Source organism: Bidens hawaiensis, unplaced genomic scaffold (genome assembly GCF_021521415.1).
Source record: "Bidens hawaiensis isolate Kalapana, Puna unplaced genomic scaffold, B.hawaiensis_p1.1 tig00002343_1, whole genome shotgun sequence".
NCBI lineage: Eukaryota > Viridiplantae > Streptophyta > Magnoliopsida > Asterales > Asteraceae > Bidens > Bidens hawaiensis.
The window spans coordinates 1,870,392-1,893,621 of record NW_027491127.1 but is presented as its reverse complement, the minus strand read 5'-3'; the positions used below and the strand labels follow the sequence as shown (position 1 = coordinate 1,893,621).

The window sequence follows — 23,230 nt, the reverse complement described above, 5'->3', positions numbered from 1 at the left end:
TGTGGGTAAAGAATAGAGCAAAAAAATGTGGTCTCTCTTGGAAGAATTGGTGTAGTTTTCGGGTTTAATGGTTGTAATAGGTTGGGGTCGGTGCGGGTGGTTTGTGTTTGTGCTGTTTTCAGGTGGCGTTTTTTTGGTTTTTAATTTGGTGGCTTGTATTGTTGTTTCTAGCGTCTTGCTAGCTTAATAAAATTTTGTTGGTCGTTCAAAAATTTTTTTTTATATAGACAGCTGTATGTAAAAAAATAAATTTAACAAATACGAATCGTTTTTAGAAAAAATTAACCAATTTAGGTTTCTTCTTTCTCTTCTCACTAACTAATATAAATATATCAAGATAATAGCATGAAAGGTACCCAAAATTTCTATATTGTCGTACACTTTACTCTCACTTTCATTCTGTAAAATCAATATTAATTCTCACGCCGGTGGATAATTACACAAAGATCTCTCTTTTTATAACGAAACTAACTGCATCGTTTCGCAAGATTATCAAAAGTCAAGCTAGGATTTAGATTCAAGACCTATGAGAAAGATAACACCCCAACCCATGATACACAGTTCAAATACCATAGAGGATCATTATCATCTTTGTTGAATGTATATGAATTTGAAGAACTTTTACAACATTAGCAATCAATCAAGTATCATCATAGTAATCTTCTTAAATCGCAAACAGCTGCTCCAACTTAGTTAGCCTACAAGACCCTTATTAGAGTGTAGCCTGATATCCTCAATAAACAAGTTGAAATTGAAATGAGATGAACCCCCTTCTTCTATAGCTTTTTCAGCCACTTGTTTCAAACATTTAGCCTTTTCTCTTCTTTCTTCACCTTCTTTTCCTTCATTCATAACAATCTTTACAGCTTTGCACAGATCCTAGCATTGTGCCGCTGGCTTGGTCCTCTAGTTGAATCACTCTTTGAGCCCCAACTCCCACACCAGTACCGAACACTTGTACAACCAATCTTTCATTCAAAAATTGCTCACCAAACTGAAGCCATGTAATCATCAGGATAGCAACACAAACACCTTCAATAGTCGAGTTCCAACCACAATGCGTCAAGAACACACCCACCGCTCGGTGGGATAGAGTCAGAACTTATGATGCCCACCCTCAATTCAAAACATCTCTACCCTTTACTCGTAATTCAAACCCGGTTTCATCTAACCATTACTCTATCTCTTCTGTTCTACTTCCACCTTTCACTACCAAAATAAAAGGAAGTCGTGAATCTTCTAACCCTAAAGTGAGTTCGATAAAATGTAGTGATGTTAGTCGTGTGAGGCTTCCTAAACACGCGTAAATTACACTCCTCTTATGCTTTGAATCTAGCCATTTCATGTATTCATAATTTCTAATTGAATAATTGCTTCCACGTTACGCTCTATCCAAATAATTCTTGTTCAAATTCGAAAATGGTATAACACGCCAAACTCTACATTCTTTTAGCTTCTTAAACTCATCGATATACCTTGTTTCCATCACATCAAAACTATCTATAAGCATCCCATATGCTTCTAACTCCGCTGCTAACGTTAAACCGTCGCTATCTAGTCAAAATCAAGGTCTTAAACACCTAATCAAGCTAGGGTAAGCAGGGTGTCGAACCAAGAGGAGTATGTGGTTAATGTAACGTGCAACATATTTAAACAGTTATGAAGTAACGAATTGTAGTTCTAATCACACAAGTAAATAAGTTTGGTTTCAATATTTAAGCAAACAATTAACAATCTTTCAAGCAATTAATAGAAACAAGTCAAACACGGGGTTCAAGTAAGCACATAATAGCAATCCTATGTTAATTTAACAGATTATTTATCAAAGACCAACACACACTGAATAACTAGACAAACCTTAGGCATCAACAATCGTTAACACATGGCACTGGTTATCAAATAATTCCTGCCAGTGTAACCCAACTAAGGGAAACTATATGCTTCATCATATTCATACTAGTGAAAAAACCCTATAAAGAAATTATATATCATACCAAATGACAAAGTAATCGTTAAGATAGACATAAACCTAAACTGAATGAACGCACAACAATACTAGACATCAATACCATAGATTAATCAAAGATAAATACATTAAAGTGGTTCTTTAACCCATGAGAAAACTGAAGTAATACCAACTTTACATCTCGGGTATGATTCTAGAAGACTAGTCGCGTCTCGACATCACAAGATCTTCAATTCTGATGTATGATGGAAATACTCCTCTTTTTATCTGGAAAGTGTTTTTTTTCATGATAGGGTCATCATAAAGATATTATAATTAAAACCCTAACTTTCCCATCTTCGCCACCCATCGCGTACAGGTCCATCGCATATCACGAAGGACCAAAGTAAATGAAATACTTATTTTAATCCCATCGCGGTATTTGATGGGTCTTCATCCTCTCCCACCGCATATCGCGATGGGTCTCTTCACCGACATACTTTGTTTCATGCATCGTTTTACGTGTTGTACATCTCGGGTCTTCATTCTGTGCTCGTGCAGGTCCAAAATATTTGCTTTAAGTACCTCTGACCTAAAATATAACATAACACAAGCGTATGAAGTACCAAAGTCCGTAAAATAAACAACTCAAACTAGAACATAAGCGAACTAATATGTATATAAACTGACCAACCATCACATCCCATATTTATCTTTTGCTTCCTCACAAGCAAAACTCTAAAGTAAACATCGACCCCTATCATAGGTATGCCAATTATCACAGTTAATACTAGTAAGGTTTAAGGTCATACCCGGTTTCCCAGACTGACACTTTCTAGATTGATAGCCCACAAATATAGTTAATGATACAATAAAACAATAGATCCGCGCAGACAAGTGTACTTTGTTTCTGGTTAAGGTATACATTTTCATACCCCTCACACTATCAACACTCCTCTCGGGTTAATATATGGACTAGCAAAAGATGTGATAGTATATATGTCTGCCCTCAAATACCTAATTAATATGAGTCACAACTTAATATGCTTGCAGGTCAGTTATATCTCCACCCATTACCCACCGGTTGCTAAAGACTCGGACTATGAGTTTTGCCGAGGCTTAGATTTGGGTGCGGATTAGGAATATTTAGTGACTAAGGTGGATGAAACTTTTACAAATACTCAAATAGACAATCAAATACAAACAAACTACTATTTACAATAACTGAAATAAAACTGATAACTTCTCTTTTTTGGCTTTTTGCTGATTTTTTTAGACTGATAAACAATACACTAAAACTTATATATACAACTCTGACAATCAAATATTTACAACTCTTCTGACTATATACAACTCGATAACGAACTGGATTTCATCACACATGGTTAAAATAAAATAAAGGCCAAGGCTAAAATGGTGTGTAATGTTCGGTTTAGCATGTGGAAAGGAATTTGGTCCAGACGGGCTCCTAGGGGGATAATGTCGGGTAAGGAATTTTATTTAGTGGGAAATGTATGGGTTTTCTAAAGTCCTAATCTCCATACAGATGGTGGTATTAAGATCTCGATAAGCATATGACAAGCAACTTCTAATTATGTGAAGCATACCAGTTACCCTCAATAAATGATAAGACATGTTTTATATTTATTATATAATATGTGTATTAAATATAGGGGCTATCTCAGAATATGTCTGGAAATATGGGCTGCCGATATGAAACATGCATACCTGTCCCCTTGGCTCGTTATCCCTGCCTAAACGACCCCATTTTCAACTTCTCTTTTTGAAAAAAATTGTTAGGAAAACTATCGAGAAGTTGAAAAACCAACCATGACCAGAAACTTATAACTTGGCATTAATGAAAATAATTAACAATCAACAAATTTGGTTTTCAAACACTCTTCGAGGTACTATCGGGCTACAAAGTTCAATTTTCCTCCATCCCCACACTTGAGGTTTACATTGTCCTCAATGTTAAAATATTTAAACAATTAATGAACATTTGAGGGACGGGGTTGAAATTGACTGTTTAACAATTTAAAAACTCGGGGCTCCAATGTAATGGCTCTACTAAACAAATATAATTACACTCTTAACACTCAACTAACATAACAAAATAGATTATGAAACTGAAATCACCTGATATGAATGACAATGCAATACTAAATGTGGCTCGTAAACTCTCATAAACACTTGTCTCATCCAAATACCAACTGAACAACCGAATCTGCAAAATCTCGAGAAATGTAGAAGCAAGCTTCTCACAAGTGTAATACATAGGTCTTTAAGAGTTATGCAAAATGATTTTTCTGTTAATTTTATCAAAACAATTACCGAGCTGAATTAATTAGTTTCATAATAAAATTTGTTAATGATTTAAAAATGTTAAAAGACTTAACTCACTTTCGTTGGAATCAAGATTGCATTTAGCGTATGCAACAAGCCCTTTAAACGCCCCGGGTGGACGAGTGAGGTCTCATGAGGGTTTATAGTGAACAACACCCACAAAGTTCCAAAAACAACAAAATATATAATCAATCAAGCACAACAAACATAACAAAAGATATATATATATATATATATATATATATATATATATATATGTATGTATATATATATATATATGTATATATATATATATATGGTGAGTATCCTAAGAGAACATTTTGGAAATTGAGAACTTTGAGAACCATTCTAAGCAACATAAAAAAAACTCTTTTAAAAGTTATAAAGCAAAAAAAAATAAAACCTTTTAAAAAGCAAAAAAAAAATAAAAAAATTTTATTTTTCATCCTGGTTTCATAAAACAACACCCTAATTATACACATGTATATATTTTTATTTAATAACGATTTACATAATGTACAGATATGTACATTATCATTTATCATTATCTTTATTGTACATATATGTATAAAGAATAACTTGAATAAAATTAAAAAATACGTATTATACATATATGTATAATTTTGCTAAACCGATATTTTTTTTAATTTTTTATGAACGGGGATGAAAAATAAAAAAAATTCTGGTTTTTTTAGTTTTTTTATTTTCGTATTTTTTTTTCGTTTTATAATTTTTTATTTATTTTTTATAAAAAGAATTTTTAATGTGGTCCAAAATAGTTCTCAAAGTTCTTAATTTCATAATAGTTCTTACATGATCCTAATCCTATATATATATATATATATATATATATATATATATATATATATATTATCCAACAAGTTACCCATACATATTTTCCTAATATAATATAATATAATATAGATACAAACCATGATCAAGAAAAACAAAATAAAGGATAAAATAAACCAAAATGTAACCGGCAGTCAGCTAGAAATCCAAATACTGCTCCATCTGAGCATCAACACCCACAACTAGTTAATCAGCAACCTGCTCCGCATCTCTAGCTCCAGCAACAACAGGCTGCTCGGAACCTCCACTTGCCTGTGCAGCATGCAATATCAGTGTATGAGGGAGTGTTACCAGCAAATGACCAAGAAAAGATACGAAAATAATCGTCGTGGAGGGCCAAGTGGCCCGTGTCTCCTCCTGTCCGGCGATGATGGTGAGATGATGCTGATAAACCATGTCTAATGTGACCGACGTTTATGGCTGCGGTGGCGGCTAGCTTAACGCATATTGATGTTAGTGGGAATCCCCATCTGCATTGAGACATCTGCAGTTGTCCCTGGAGGTGGTGGAGCCCATGGGCCCCGTCGGACCTATACTAACGCCGATGGATCGTGTAACTCGTAAAGCCCAGTCGACGAGCATCCTCCAGTGTATATGTCTCGGTCGCGGGGAAGTACTCGATCGGATATCTCTCAATGCTCACAATCGCTCAACATTCCGCGTAATATATGGCCACGAAAATAAGCGAGCGGAAGAACCATGTAAGCTGCGACCTTGAGTGAATGACGTGAGCAGCAGCATCGCGATATTGGCGTCTTAGCGGCCAATGATGGATAGTAAATAAAGCAGATCAAAGTTGCTGCACTTCTCTTGGCCAGATTAACTGCCACCGATAGTGCAGACAACGATCCAGTGTAATTAGCGATCAACGGGTCCCGAATGGATGACTCCACCACCGTGCTGGAGTGGTTCCCGTCTACGATTTGTGCCCAAACTGCCACAACTGGGCCTTAGTCAACCAGTGCTCCATATCCTGCTGAGCACGTAAAGTGTATCCCCGGAGGCTCTGAATAAAGGCCAGACTCTGAACCTCCTCATGCGTGTAAAATCTAGTGGCCACAACAATGTTGGGAACCGACATCTCGTACGTGTGTCGTCCCAAAGAGAAAGAAACGGCATGTAGCTCAACAAAATCGGTGGTCGTATGTCGAAAGTAGAATAAAACTCATGTGTGAGGTCGAGATAAGGAATTGAGTCACACGCAATAAATTGGATCCACCGATCAGTCGGCATCTCTCGCAACCAAGCCTCAATTAGCAACGTACTCAGTAACCCCCAATCGACGCTCCTACGTCTCAGCAACTGCATCCCTCATATCCTCATAAACACAGTTTGCTCCTCCGATAATAAACCAAACCTAAGCACCATGTGCTAAGTCTTCTGACCATCCCCAACGATATCATCTCTAACTGCGTCGGGAGTAATCATTACCCCGGGGCATCATCACAAATCTCACGCGGCGGCTTCTCCATAAAATTCAGGGCATCCGGTGCACCCCGAGGAGCAGTCAACGGGCCACGGTTTCCTGATCCTGCTGGTTTGGTCCTCGACCTCTTTCGCCTAGCGGCGCGTGTACCTCTTTGGTTAGACATATTTGCAAAATAAAACTGTTAATTATATATGTCGACATTACAATGTGGCAACGACCGTATAGCATTTCGGTCGCGATGGTTCCACGTAATATAATAATAAAAAATAATAATATAAAAATTCAACATAGACGAAAAATTCGGGGATATCCTGGACACATATTCATAAAACCAGATTGTCCCACCCGAATGGAGATTGAGTACGGGCGAGCCAATCGATATTCGTTTAAATCACAAACTAACAAAGTCATCCCCGACTATACGAGTGAACTATTAAACACACATTAATGACTCGATATATCAACATTACACAAAAACAAACATATAAACAGTCTAACTCAATAAAATACACAAAAACACGTCGGCTGACTGCCTTGAAAAACGTGCCATCCAACAAAACATATATCGGTGTAGAATATAATGTAACAAATCGGGTTCACATTTTCCATATATTAATAAAATATTATGGAAGCAGGTTCAGTATTACTAGTTTAATTCTGAAAAATTCACTATCATTAAAATAATAATAAAATAATGATTTAGGTGTTGAACTTCAAACCCGACCCATCACATCATTCGTTTAGCATAACCGAGTTAACACGGACAATATTCACACCTACACACTGCTATATAAAATCTAACAATACAACTAACAATTTACACCCCCAAATCCACACAAACCCGGCAAGCAACTTCAATAACTACTATTTTAATCAAGTTTACAGCTCAACCGACCATACTAAAATAAACCCGAGCCTAACCAGAAACATAAAGCTCATACCATCCCAACCGTTAAACCCTAAAATATCACACGATTACCCGATAAACTTAAACTGGTTCAATGACTAATTAGACTAACATCAATGTCGGGTCTAACACAATTACAAATAATCAATGACGACGATGGATAGTGGCGGTGACTGATGTCGGTGACGGCGGTGAAGGACGGCGGTAATTGGTGGTGACAAGAGATGGTTGTGATGATAACGGTGGTGATGGTGCGTGATGACGGTGTACGATGATGACGGTGGTCAGTGGTGACAAGTGATGGTGGTGTGATGGCGGAGTAGGATGATGACAGAAGTGTGACTGCCGGCAGCGACCGGTGATGATTGTTGATAATGATGGATGGTGGTGGATAGCAGTGGTAGCGGAAAGTGTAATGGTGGCTGGAAGTGGATGATGATTGTGGTGGTGTGGACGATGGCTACGGTGATGAAGGTGGAAGGATGATGATGATTGAAGATGATGATGATGATTTAAAATGATAATAATACAAGTGGGTTAGGCGGTGGTGGTAATGTAATATAATAAAATATTTCAGACCTTTTTGACCCATCGCGTAACGCGATGGGTATAATGAACAGGGTCGCGTATCGCGATCCAATTTTAGATTAATTAGGGTTTGATCCCATCGTGATATGCGATGGGATATAGATGGTGTCATCGCGTATCACACTGACGTCATAAGCCATTGCGGTACGCGATGGGTAAAAAATGACAAAAAAGTTACGTCGAAACGGTTCCAAATAATTTCTGACCCGACCACTTTTCGACATCAGACATCATCCTAAACACACTTCCGAACTCAAAATATACATTACGTTCCTAGAAAGACGTGAAATTGAACAAGCTCTTACCGAACTCTTATGAAATGTACATCACCACATAGCTTCCTCACACTTGGTATTTGCTGCATAAAAATCCGGACAATAATCGATATACGACTCAATAAAATGAAAACAAATTGGGAACACCCTTACAAACCCCGGGTTGCCACCTGGTAAGCGTTGAATTACATGTCTACTGCTCGACGATGCCCCGAATGCTCAATTATCTTCATAAACCGGTGAGGTCACAATGAAACTCACCGATTCTCTGTCGATATTGTGAATGTCTTCCATCTCTAAGTTTGGCGTCAATATATAGCCATTTACCACATGCCTCACGTGGTCATCAAAATCTTCTATCTCGTATTGCCCGTGATTCCCAACTCGAACAATCAAATACGGGCCCGTCCACTTGTTTTTTAACTTACCCGGGAAGAGCTTCATCCTTGTGTTGTAAAGCCAAACCTTTTGACCAACTTCAAAATTCTTCAACCGGATCTTTGCATCGTGTACCTTCTTCATCTTCGCCTTGTATGCTGATGCACACTCGTATGCCTCGTCTCTTAACTCAATCTCACACAAAGCCAACTTTCTGTCTTTACTTGCATCATCATAACTTGTATTAACTTGTTTAGTACCCCAATAAGCTCGTTGTGCAATCTCAACCGATTCAAGGCAATCCTTTCCACACACAAGTCTATAAGGAGTAGTACCATTCGGCGTTTTCTAAGCTGTCCGGTAGGCCCACAAAGCATCGGTGAACTTAGTTTCCCAATCCTTACGGTCCCGTCCGAACTGTTTTATTTTAATTTGTTTAATTTGTCGATTAGATACTTCAACTTGTCCACACATTTGTGGATGGTAAGGAGTTGCAATTCTATGATCAACCTCGTATCGTTTAAGCAACTTACCGAATTTAAAAGTTTTGAAATGATATCCCCCATCACAAATGATGGTCCGGGGGATTCCAAATCTCGAGAAAATATTAGTTTGAACAAAGTTTCAAACGACAAGGTGAGCGTTCGTCCTAGTGGCTATCGCCTCAACCCATTTAGACACATAGTCAATGGGCACTAGGATGTATAATTATTGTAAGCGTTCGGGATTGGGCACATGAAATCAATACCCTAAAGATAAAAAATATCAACAACGAGGATCGGGTTCAAGGGCATCTCATCCCTATTAGAAATGCCCCTGAGTTATTGACACTTTAAACAGTGTGCCGTGAACTCGTGAGAATCCCTAAACAATGATGGCCAATAAAAGCCACTCGTCAAAACATTTCTCACGGTTTTCTGGTCACTAAAGTGACCCCCACATGCTGACGAATGTGCATGTTCCAACACAGATCGAACATCCTCTTCGGGTATGCATCGTCTAATAATCTTATCAGCATCAATTTTAAATAAATCCGGGTTATCCCAAATGTACTGTTTAGCTTGTGACATCAAATGCTTCTTCTGGCCAATGCTCCGGTTTGTCACCTGAAACTTTAGTATTAACAATATGTGCAAACCAAGGATTTTGGGAAACCGCCAAAATCTGTTCGTCGGGAAAAGACTCCTTAATGGGCCAATCCAAGTCTCCATCTTCCACCATGATTTGGGACAAGTGATCTGCAACAACATTTTCACTACCTTTCTTGTCCCGGGTCTCTAGATCAAACTCCTGAAGCAACAAAACCTATCTGATCAGTCGCAGTTTCGCGTCCTTCTTATCCATGGGGTACCTGATAGCAGAGTGGTCAGAATAAATCATAAATTTACTGCCCCAAATATAAGACCGCAATTTATCTAGAGCATATACTACCAAGATTTTGTTATTATTGAAAAATGTGTGGCTTGTGCTCTGGGTAAACATCATCGAAAATCTCATAAGCCAAAATTGATTAATACTATTTCATCCATTTTTCAATTGCTTCATATGGATCTTTTTGGTCCAGTTCATGTTTTGAGTCTCTCTCGCAGCTCTTATTGTCTTGTTATTACTGATGACTACTCACGTTTTACTTGGGTGTTTTTCCTGTCAAATAAGAGTGAAACTGCAGATCTAATCAAGAAGTTTGTTGTGCTTATGGAGAACCAACTAAATTTGAAGCTGAAAGGTATTCGTAGTGATAATGAAACAGAATTCAAGAATGCATCACTGAATCATTTCTGTTCGGAAGGGGGGGTGCTACGTTAGTACAGCGCCGCAGGTACACCACAACAAAATGGTGTAGCTGAAAGATGAAACAGAACTCTTATCGAGGAGGAAAGAACTATGTTATGTGATTCTAAACTGGCACTTTTCTTCTGGGCAGAGGCCATCAATACGGCTTGTTATGTTCAGAATCGGGTGATAATTAAAAAATCCAAGATAAGACCCTATATGAGATCGTCTATGGTCATAAGCCTACTGTTGCACATTTCAGAGCATTTGGTTGCCCATGCACTCTACTGAATCTCGAGTCCACTCCAAAGTTTGGGGCAAATGCTGATGAATGCTATTTTGTTGGTTATGCTGGCAATACCGCGGATAGGGTCTACAATAAGTCAACCAAACAGATTCTAGAGTCTTATGAAGTTCGTTGGTTGGAAGAAAACGAGACAGATGCTCGTGTTGGTCCAGACTGGTTGTTCGATTACAATGAATTTTTCAAACCGTTCAATGTGTTTCCAGTCGCCAATACTGAACCCTCAAGAGGGGTTACGCTTGATGCTGAGAGGACTGACTCACCTGCTGTGTCTCACATCTCTCCATTTCTGGATGATGATATAACAAATCCATTTAATGACGATGCACCCACCCGCATCCATCATTCCACCGAACGAAGTTTCAACACCTGAATATTCGCAAAGTTCGTCTGAGGACACCGCAACATCTGAGGGGAGAGTTCCATTCGACAGATCTTCGGAAGCACACTGTTTCCCGAGTTTATTCCAAATGAATATGTCACCAGCACTTCGTACTCACATAGTATAGCGACCTCCGGTTAGAAAAATCCCCTTGCTGACATTGATGTGAATATGTCAAACTTGAGTTCTACAAGTGATGTTCCCGACCAACCAATTCCCTCAAGAATTTAGAAAAATCATCCAATTGAGAATGTCATTGGTCCTCTCGAAACGGGTGTGCCCACCATAAGTTAGACAGGGCACATCAACAGCTGTTTGTTTTCTTGCTTCATTTCCCAAATTGAGCCAAAAACAGTATAAATGGCACTTCAAGAGCCTAGTTGGGTTGACTCCATGCATGAATAGTTGAATCAGTTTGATAAGTTGAAGGTTTAGAGACTGGTTGAGTTACCAGAAGGAAAGAAAGCACTTGATACGCGATGGGTGTTTCGAAAAAAACGAGATGACACAGGGGTTATTGTTTGAAACAAGGCACGGTTGGTAGTTCGTGGGTTTCGTCAGGTTGAAGGGTTGGACTACACTGAGGTTTATGCTCCTGTGGCTAGACTTGAGGCCATCAGAATCTTTCTAGCATACGCTTCATTCATGGGCTTCACAGTGTATCAGATGGACGTTAAAACTGCATTTCTGTATGGTGAAGTTAAGGAAGAGATCTATGTGGAATAGCCATCGGGTTTTATTGATTCAAAAAACCAGATCATGTATACATGTTAGACAAGGCGTTATACGGGCTTCATCAGGCCCCTCGGGCATGGGATGCTACATTGACAGCACATCCACTAGATCACGGATACAAGCGAGGAACCATAGATCAAACCTTGTTCCGAAAAACTGTCGGAAAGGATTTAATTCTCGTCCAGATCTATGTAGATGATATTATTTTCGGATCCACTAGTGCTGATTTGTATTCAGAGTTTGAAGAAGTAATGAAGAAGAGATTCGAGATGAGTTCGTTGGGTGAAATGACAACATTTCTGGGGTTGTAGGTTCGCCAAAGTTCGGCAGGTATTTTATTGCACCAAGAGAAGTATGTTGAGGATATGCTTGCAAAGTTTGAGTTTCAAGATTCCAAGAGTGCTAGCAATCCTATGGCGGAAAGACCTCTTCTGTCATCAGATCCAGAGGGGAGTCCCGTAGATCAAACGTATTATAGGTCGATGATCGGGTCTCTGATGTACCTCACAGCCAGTCGTCCTGACATCATGTTTGCAGTCTACCAATGTGCTCGTTTCCAGGATAATCCTAAACTCTCTCATTTAATTGCTTTTAAACGTATTTTTAGATATCTGATGGGACAACCAAAGTTAGATCTTTGGTATCCCAAATAATCAGAATTTGATCTTTATGCTTTTGCTGATAGCAATTATGGTGGAGATGACATTGACACGAAATCCACGAGTGCCGGATGTCAATTCTTAGGAGATCGTCTCATTTCAAGGCAGTGTAAGAAATAACAAATAGTGTCCACCTCGACCGCAGAAGCGGAATATGTAGCCGCATCAGCTTGCTTCTCTCAGGTTATCTGGATGCAAAACCAACTGCTGGACTACAGTTTGGAATTTCTTGATACTCCTATTTTCTGTGATAATGATGATGTCATTGCAATAGTTAAAAATCCAGTCCAACATTCTAAAACCAAGCACATCAATATCAAAATTTATTTTATTCGTGACTGTTACGACCGGAAATTAATTCACCTTGAGCAAGTCCACACCGATAACAAGTGGTGGACTTATTTACAAAACCGGTCGGAACAGCAAAATTTAATGTGCTTGTGAGTTTTCTTAAAATGCTTCGGTTCGAGGATTGAGTATTTTTGAGTGTAAATTTGTACATATTTGTTAGTTTTGCACAAATTTAGGGGGAGAAAAATCAAAAAGTCTAAAATAGTGGGTGTGCGTTGCTTTTATTATAAAAAAAATGTGTGTTTTTCAACATTCATTTTCGCTTAAAATTATGTCGGTTATTCAAGCTTGAAGGGCATATACTTGTATATGGTTGGTCCAGTGCTCTACTCGTAGATTCACAAGATAGCCATTTACCTAAAGGCTGAAAGCATTCGGGGCGATTATGATGTGTTTTGTGTTTTGTATTCTTTCACTTAAAATTATGTCGGTAACTCTAAGCTGGAAGGACATGTATCTTCATCCATGGTTGGTGCGGTTAACCACTTGTGGTCACACAGGATAACCATTTACCTGAAAGCTTAAAGTAACCAGGGTGACGGAACTCATAACACGTGTGTCTTCATAACTCCTTGGGAAATGATATTACTATTCAGTTAACAACTTTCTAGAAGCTTCAAAATTTTTCAAAATGAAAATTGATCCAACCTTTGGAAAATGATAGGTCAGTTGTTTTTGTGTGCCTAACGGGTGAAGTTATTAAGCTTAAAAGCCTCTAGAACAGTCATTGATTTGTATGGTAGCTTTCCATGATGCGTAAAAGTTGAAGTGATATAAACTAAATATTCTAGACTTACTGTGGAGAGTCATTTTGAAAAAATGTGCATGTCTCCATATACATCTCTCCGAATGATAGGAAGAAAAGCAATTACCCAGTCATACACGAGCCCGTTAGTGTCTTGATCACCAAAAATATTGTGTTATTAAATTACTACTAAAAAAAATACAAAAGAGTTTATTTTATTCTATTAAAGTCTATTTTTTTCTAAAAGCTTAGAGGGTCAAACTAGAACTACAGAGATGGGGGCACATAAGTAAGTCTTGTCATGTCTCGAATGAAAGGCTTGTCAGTCCACTGGCTTGTAAGTCCAACGTTCAACCTTAAAGCTTAAACTCTTGTGCGTTTATATAAAATCTTTTGATCAAGCACTAGGGGGATGGAGTCAAATTGGGGTGATCTGGGGAAAGCCAAATATGCTTTGAGAAGAGATAGGAGACATCACAGGCCCATGAGTGATGTCCATCTAAGCTTTATGCCAAACTGAACCTAATTCATATCACTGATGCAATAAAAATCATGCTAAGTATGCTATACCTGTTATCAACCTGGCTCTTTATGTCATAATAACGCTGAACATGAATCCTACTGACAGCCTCTTAATTTATCTGAAATATTGTTACTTTGATTTTGTGGGCCAACCAATGAACTATTGGGCCAAATCATTAATCTTATAGCCCAATTCAACTAATGAGTTTACATTTACTAACTTGATTCGTTTGCTACAGTAATGGCTTATCAGACCCCGTTAAAGTTTGTGGACACTCATAACATTGTCAGACACTTATTTGATCCACCACTGGCCCACAAGGAATTCAAGTCCATGATTGTTGGCCTCAACACTTACAGGATTTCTCACGAATTACGAGAAAATCCTGTCATATGCAAGAAAATGATTACTGACTTTTGGAACCATGCCTCAATCAATCCACGAGGGCTAGGTGGAGTCATGTCAATAGATTCAAAGGTGCAGATGAAGCCGATCGTCATTACAGAGGCCATTATAAGGGAGGTGCTGCTGTTGGTGATCAACCTGATTACCCGACAGTTTACTCTACTGCAGCTGTTACTGAGATCCTCACCAGAATGGGTTACGAGGGTACTTATCCTCCGGCAATCAAGAAATTATTTCACCCGTACTGGAGATTCTTAATACACACGTTCTTTACTTTTGTGTCGGGGAGAAAGGGAGGATCAGACGAGATTAGTCATACTCAGATGTCTACTATCGTTTCTCTGATCATGAATTGGAATTACAATTATTCCAAGTTTGTTTTCAATGAAATGATGAGCAATCTGAAAGGGAAGAAGAAAGAGATGTTCCTTATGTATCCAAGATTTCTGCAGATGATCTTCGATTCTCATTACACCGACCTCGTCAGATCTATTGATTCTTTGGATATGAAGTCGATGGGACCCAACACTTTTGGGTTAATGAAACAATCCAGGAAAGAATCCAAGATCGTGTATCAGGGCCTCAATGCTCTGGTGAAATTTGGACAATTTGCTGAAACAGAAACTGAGCCAGTTATATCTCAGGTTGCTGATGAGCATGTGGCACCAGCTCAACCGCGTGCTGCAGCCTTTGAGATTTATGATGATGAAGATGAAGAGACAGAGCATCGTGACTTGGAAACCGCTCCGAGTGCACAACATTTAGAAGATTTTGAAAGGTTCAAAGAAAAACTTCAGTCAACTGCTCTGAAGCCTCCTCAGACAGTTGCTAAAAACATTGAAGAAGATTGGATTGAAGAGCCAACCGCCGATCTCATCTCTCGTAAATGAAGAAAGAAAGATCCGAGATCTGGCGGGTTGGTCAGTGAAACTGAAACAACAACCACAACACCAACAACAACTGCAACCACTAGCCAACAACAAAAGACTCACCAACCTAAGTCAAATGCTCCAGAAACTCAAGCTGAACCGAGTGCATCCACTGCAGAGCCACTGATTCAAGATCAGGTGTTTGATGACTTTGACAGTGATTTTGATTTTTAGTCAGATATTCCACACACCGATGAGACAGATATACCTTTCACTAATGCTCCCTCAGGCTCATCTGGCCCAGCTGATAAGGGTCAGTCAAGTTCTGGTACGTCAATAAATATTGATCATATTCTTGCGATGCAAGAAACTTATTTTCATAACAAAGGTAAGGGAGTGGTTCTTAAGGATGCTCATGTTGACATTCACACACTACAACGTCGATTTTTTGAGCTCGAGCAAGATTCAGTAGTCAAAGATGTCCGTATTCAAGAATTGGAAGCAAGCAACTCAGATAAAGACTCCACGATTAAAGAGTTGCAGTCCAACATGGGAGGATTAACAGCTGTGTATCTTGACCTCCAATAAAAACTCTGATGTACATAGAAATATACATCTTTTTGGCATCAAATAATCTCTAAAAACTGCAATTTCTATCAAATAACATAGCATAAAAAGCTACTTATCATAATAAAACATAATTTCAGGTAAAGCCAAGCCCCAAACGAAGAAACAAGTAAAAAGACGAAGAAAAACAGAAGAAAACACAAGAAAACAAAGAAACACGCCCCCATGCATCAAGAAACACGCCCCCATGCTTCTAACACAAGAAAAGACAAAATCTAGAAGCAAAAGCACGGGGTCGTGCTCATCAAGCACGGGGCCGTGGAAGATAACACAGAAAAGACAAAGAAGAATTGAGCACATGTCACTAAAAACCACGGGGTTGTGCCTACCAACCACGGGGCCGTTACCACCTCACAGAAAAGACAAAACAAATCTGGCACATGTCATAAAAATGCACGGGGCCGTGCCTCACTATCCAGATTGCCTATAAATAGTGGCTCATGTTGCACTCATTTGGTGTGCCTTGAAAAGATTTCTATCCGATTCTCTCTTATAAAAACACACGCTAACACTCACATAGAAGGTTTAGTGAAGAGTTTGAAGGCTTGGAGGTCATTACCATCAACCATCATTACCGTCATTAAGAAGGAAGATTCATCTATAATTGGTTAGATTGTTTCAAATTTAATCATGTATTTGTTATCATCAATCATCTTAATGTTTATCATCATGATCATTATGAGTTAAAACTCCTTTTACCATCTGAAATCTATGAAGAAGCTCTGTTTTACTTGATAATTAATCAAGACATGTGATGTAGTCTAGTAAAGTACATGGTTATATTACAATTATCTTTTGATGAGAAATGTTTCACCATCTTAAATCAGTAATTCAAAGTTGGTGGTTGTCAATTCTATTGGCAATCGTTCATGATCGATTCATGTTCTTGAAAGATAGAAATACTTTGATACATTATCGAAACATGGATCCTTATATTGTACTTAGAAATGATGAGATATAAGTTATGATGTATTTTTCTAAACCTTGGTAATCCAAAAATGGCTTTGCTTAGGATATCAAATTAGTTAAAGAAATCATATGTTAACGGAATGTGTAATTATAACCTACATAAATCAACCAAGGGGAGGTTGTGTGATGAACTACAACCACCCGAATTTGTTAGAATTGGTATTTGAGAAATCGAAGTCAATCCTAATCTTTCTACTTTACGAAACTACTTGCCAACTTAAATTGACATCATTGAGATGGTATGACATTAGGAAATGGTGGACTTTAAAATGCGCATGCTATCTCCTTAGTGCCAAAGATGCTCAAGTAAGGTTTAAGGAGCTATCTATCATATATTGCTATGGCAAGTTTATCACATGTCCAAATATTAATTATCAATGTTAAAATGGAGTGGATTCTTGATCTTAGATGGTAACCTTCGCATAATTGAACAACTCGTTTAGAATTTCTTGTCTTGGTCACCTATATATTATATATAAGTATTTACATTTTATAAAAAAGTTCGAAAATTAACACCAAAATGATTAAAACCTCCGATTAAAGTAAAACAACGATTTATTATTAGAAACATTTGTGTCCACAGATCGATACTTGGTTCTTACCAATACTATTCTACATATACGATAGATACACTTGCCTATTTTGTGTGTGTTTAGTCTTTGAAGAAATCACTTTTATAAATTTAAAACACGATCTTGTGCAAAAGCAAATCATTCCATCCTTCTATATTTTATACCACACGCACACTCGCATCAAACTCTTTCAAAAGTTTGGGGGATGAGTTTAAAGGAAGTGATGATGTGGCTTTTCAAACTTCTCAAATTAATCAAGGTGATGGTTCTGGTTTCCGTGCATGTGAGAACATAGATAAATCGGAAACACTGAGTAGAGTATGTGGTGGGTAAAGAGGAAGTCAAGAACCACTGAGTATTACGAGAAGATGAAAGATTTTGGTTCTTGGACTAAAGTGGATCTCAGTGACTTGATTAATTCTCCATTCACCAACCTAACAAACGACAAACGTGGTAGAGACTTCTGGAAATTTTTGAGAAGTCAAGTTGATCGAGGCTTTCCAACAATGCCAACTGCTGAGTCATTTTTGAATAAAGCTAAGGGGGTTGTGGATCTAAGGACAGGAAAGACGATGGTTAATGTTATGTGGCCCACTACAAATAAAGCCACTCACATTCATGTACCTGATGCGATTCCAGATGGCACATTGGACAACATGAGATTCTGGATGTTTGACAGCGTAACTGCCTCCGTTGTTGTCAAATTGTAGAAGGGCAATGGGCAATACCGATTTGTTGATCCAAGGGATTTGCTAAAGTTTGGGGAGAAGGATATCAAGACTCTCAGCATGTTCCAGATAGTAGCTGATTCGATTTTTGAGACGGCCGCCAAAGAATACACGAGTATGGTAGCTTCTATTATCAGGTGCAAGTTTTGGGCTGGTGCGTTGAAAGATGCTGACATTGATTACATGGAGCATGATTGAAAACCAAGCTACAAACCAAGGGGGAGATTGTTGGGCCTAGATTTGTGTGGTTTGTACTTAGTCTATGTCACATCTTCAAATTCCACTAACGGAGTTTTACCGTCAAAGGGTGTGAACTAACAGGATCGGAATCATCAGTTATAATCAAACCATAAAAATGTTTAAATGAAATTAAGTGCGGAAGCGTAAAAACCAAAAGACAAAAGTTGCGTCACGCAGGACGACTTAAAAACCCAAGTAATAATAGTTAAAACATGTTTGCATATCAGAATGTTCAAAAACCATGCATGATCTCGGCTACCTGAGAATAACATACTAAAAGTGTCAACACAAGGTTGGTGAGTTCACAAGTTTAAATAAAATAAAGCGTTTAGCGTTTGCGTTCAGCGTTTTGCGTTACCAGATAGTGTTAAATCAATTATATATCGATAGGTAGCTAGCCTATACAACAAGTATTACTAAGTGTTCGACACCGAAGCTGACTGTTTATCAAGTGCCTTGTCACCAGGTCATCCAGACCATGGTACGTGTTAGCCAAAATTACACCCGCTCGACCTCCAGTCGAGTTTAGAGTTGGGTGGGGTTTGTCAAACCCATTAGTACTACTCAACAGTGACTCGCTATTCCAAATATTAACCGGTTCGATGTGTAGGACTTCAAATGTTTCGTTTGCCACTTAGCCTTTACAAGTGATATATAATTTACTAACAAAATCTTAAATGCGTTTATCGGAGTATGTTATCTCCCCCAAGTGAAAAGCGTTTAAAATAGTTTAAAGGGGTAAGTGAAACTCACTATTTGCGAAGAATTCCCAAAATAAATCACCAAGTGATGCGCGTCACAGAAAACTCTCTCTAGCGTTCTAAAACAACAAGGAGATTTTCTAAGTATCGGAACTAATATCGAGTCTCTAGACCCGGCACATAATTCCTAATCACAAGATACGTTTCGTGTTTGTTTGTGAATCGTGTGTGACTTAACGAGTACATTTGTGATACGATACGTGTGTGAGCAATTATTTACGTGTCATGTATTAATAATGTACATAACTAGCAATTACTCCCCGTAAGGGCAATTTGGTCACACATAACAATTAACTAGAAATTATTCCCCGCAAGGGCAATTTGGTCAAAACACGACAACTATTTAGCAAGTATTCCCCGCAGGGGCAAATTGGTCAAAACATAACAATTAACTAGCAATTATCATGTTTCATGCATTTTCACAAAATTCAGCAGCTAGTTTCATCGAGACAGAAATTCTGCTTGAAAGATTGTACTATTCAACAGATCATAGCATCTCAATTAATTTAACAAAAATCATCACTAAAGCATGCATGTGTTAGGTTTCCAGAACATATTTTATTTTATTTTTATTCCACATAGATTTCTCATAATGATAAAAACACTACAGCAAGCTCATAACAGTCAAATTCATGCGCAACAGAATGTTATTTGAAATTCCCGTTAAATGAAAAATCCAACAAATGCAAGACCACTTGGGTTAGGTTCCTAACTCAATAAGTCAACTTTCAGAAGTGGAACCAACCCAATTGGTCTCGTAGTTCATGAGATATAACATTTACAAAACAACCTAACAGCAGGTCTAACAACTCAGCTTTGCACAACGTTTTTGTAAAATCATAAAGGTTAACTTTTACACGTCCAAAAATTGCAAATTTATATTCTTTAGAAACTAGACTCAACCTAGTTTACTGTAGTATCAATAATCTCAACCAATTTTCACATTTACACCCCGATACAGTCAATTGAACATCAACAACACAATCTGTCCAGAAACTGTTTGCAACAAAACTCAACATATTAACCATCTATAGACTATAATCCGTTCATATAACACTCTAGACACTATAATCACTATCCATGTACATCAATTACACCATACATACATGGTTAGGGTTTTATTTGATCTCAAAATCAAGACACAACAATTAACATGTAACAATATCAATTCTAGTTATCAAATCATCATCAATACATCATCAAATCAAACAAAGATCATATGAACACAATATATGAAATTTCCAGATTTTAGGGTTTATAATTAACCCATTCAAACTCAAAATTAAGCATGTAAAATACATAGGATAGTTGTTTATACCTTCCTAGCACCTTAATCTTCGATTAAACTTGAAAGATCTTGTGTATATGTGTGTGTGTGATTGACGGCAGCCAAGAACAAGGGGGGAGGGGGGCCGATCGGTCTAGAGGGAGGGAGAGAGAGTGTTAGGGTTTAGGTTTATATTATTATTTATAATAACATGTTACATCTAGGTCCCTCAACTTCTAATTTGCACTTTTCTAGCTTATTTTAACTAGCTCTTGTTTCTTGTTTAGTATCATACATAATATAATCAAGTAACACATATGTCTAACACATAATTATCACATAATTATTGTTTTGACGTTTTTCGTTTATTCACCAATTGTTTGCGTCAACTCGTTTGCATTTCGGTGCAATTCCCGAAAGACTACACATGTAGTAAGTGTCAAGCGTCATTTAAACCCTAGTTTAAATGTAATGAGGTGTGCGTTACAGATTCAATGATCTTAAGTTTGAATTGACGGAGTTGAGTTAACGGAGTTAACGGAGTTAACCTGAAATTGACGATTGTCACAGTCTATGTGTGAGTATTGGGCTGCGTATGTAAACCAAGATCCTAAGGGATCTCGGTGGGCTTTTGGTTGTTTATTGGGCTTATGTGTTTTGGTTCTCTATATATAGAATACCTTGTATAGAGATTAGGGTTGTTCGTTCATTCACTTGTTAGCTTTGGCCGTCTACGTGTTTACTAGACGAGGACGAGGTTGTAATCATCGTGCTTAAGCACCCGACGTATAATAGAAATACGTGTGTTTTGAAGCAATCCCGGACTTACTTGTTTGTGTTTGTTTGTGTTCTTAAGTCACCGAGTATTGGAATTCCGCATCAACACTTGGTTTATTGATATCATAATTGTAGTGATCCAGATTCGGGACTTACATATACAAACCGACCGACCAACGGCTGCTCTAATACGTTCGTGTACCGCTTTCATTTCCTTTCCTTTTTCACGATTTCCCCAATTAAATAATCCAGGAAGTTGATATTTTGTCATTGATATCTTATCCGGTAATCCAGAAAAGATAAACGGGTCCAAATCAGCTAACTTTTCATGAATCTTGGAAACACATAGATTGTGTTTGACTAACTTAGTAAAACAACTAATCCCATCAAAAATAATCCATGGAATTTGGAACTTTCTAGCCACTTCTGATGTCCAATGTAAATTCTTATAAAAATGATGCAATTTGGTATAGGTTGAAACATATTAAACATATCTTCTAGTGGTTTCTTAAGTGTTGCACATGCATCAACAAAGTTTTTACAAAGATTGAACGTGGGTAGATCGTCTACATATTCACATCCATTCGGTAATCAGTATTCAAAAGCTGGGAACTTGAGCTGGAGGATTTTGATAGGAAGGCAGGAAGCTATGGCTCGTTGGAGAACTGCGCGTTCCATTGGTGATGACGATGGTGACTTTGGCGGCGCGTTGTGCCATGAGTTGGACATGTCCACCATTGGAATGAGGTGACTTGGGCACATTAAGGGTATGATAAGACCGGAAGCCATTTGTGGTGACATAATAGCAACCCTGGCCGGTAGGTGTATAATTAAGCTGATGCAATCTTATCTTAATGTCTTATGTTTGCAGGTTTGAGGAAGACAAAACGATATCTGGGATGTTTGGTTAGTGATGATCTAAGGGCTTATTTGAGAAAGAGTTGGGTGTTGTCCACACTATCAGGACTTGTATATTCAATTATTCTGCGTTTTGAGGAATTAGAATTTAATGCTTTACGGATGTGGATTTTTTATTCTTGAAAAAATCCAATTACAATCGAGAGATATATATGTGGATTGGAATATCAAGAAGTTTATGGAGTTTATCTGGCTTATTATTTTTACTATTACCATTTTCTCTCTTTTTCATAGGACGACTCTTGATCCTAATTTACTCCTAATAACCATATATACCTGATCTATTTCTAAGACTATATTTAGTGGTTTTAACTAATTGTTTAGTTAATATGCCACCTAGACACCTTGTAGACAAAAAATGAGTTAACTTAGGTGCTGTTTGTTTTTGAAGACAAAAATTGTCTCCAATCTGATTTCATCTGATTTAATGTCTGTAACTGAAGATTTGGTCTGAAGGTCTGCAATCTGAAAATATAATACTGTTTGTTTTATAACTGGATGTCGTCTGCATAAGCTGAAAAGTAGTTACCTATCATATATATTACAGTAGATAAAAGTCATTTAACGTTTGTAGAATGCTAAAATAATTGATAGTGGTGTACGAACTATGTAAGTGGGTGGTGGTAGACAATTGTGGTAGGTGGTGAACGGTGGGTGGTGGTGATGGACGGTTGTGGTGGTGGGTGGTGGATCGTGATGGTGGCTGACAATGGGTGGTGGTGGTGATGAACGGTGGTGGTGATGAACGGTAGTGGTGGTGAATGGTTGTGGCGGGTGGTGGTGGATGGTGGTGGCGGCGAACGGTGGGTGGTGGTGGTGGATGGTGGTGGTGGATGGTGTGGCGGCAGACGGTGGGTGGTGGCGGTGGCGGGTGGTGGTGGATGGTGGTGGCGGGTGGTGGTGGC

The 23,230-nt window shown here is 38.1% G+C and overlaps 1 pseudogene; it reads right to left on the bottom strand.

Annotated features, from left to right (window-relative positions):
- Window positions 1-693: 693 nt before the first annotated feature.
- LOC143618873 (UDP-glycosyltransferase 73C4-like) lies at window positions 694-22,196 on the bottom strand (annotated as a pseudogene).
- Window positions 22,197-23,230: the final 1,034 nt, after the last annotated feature.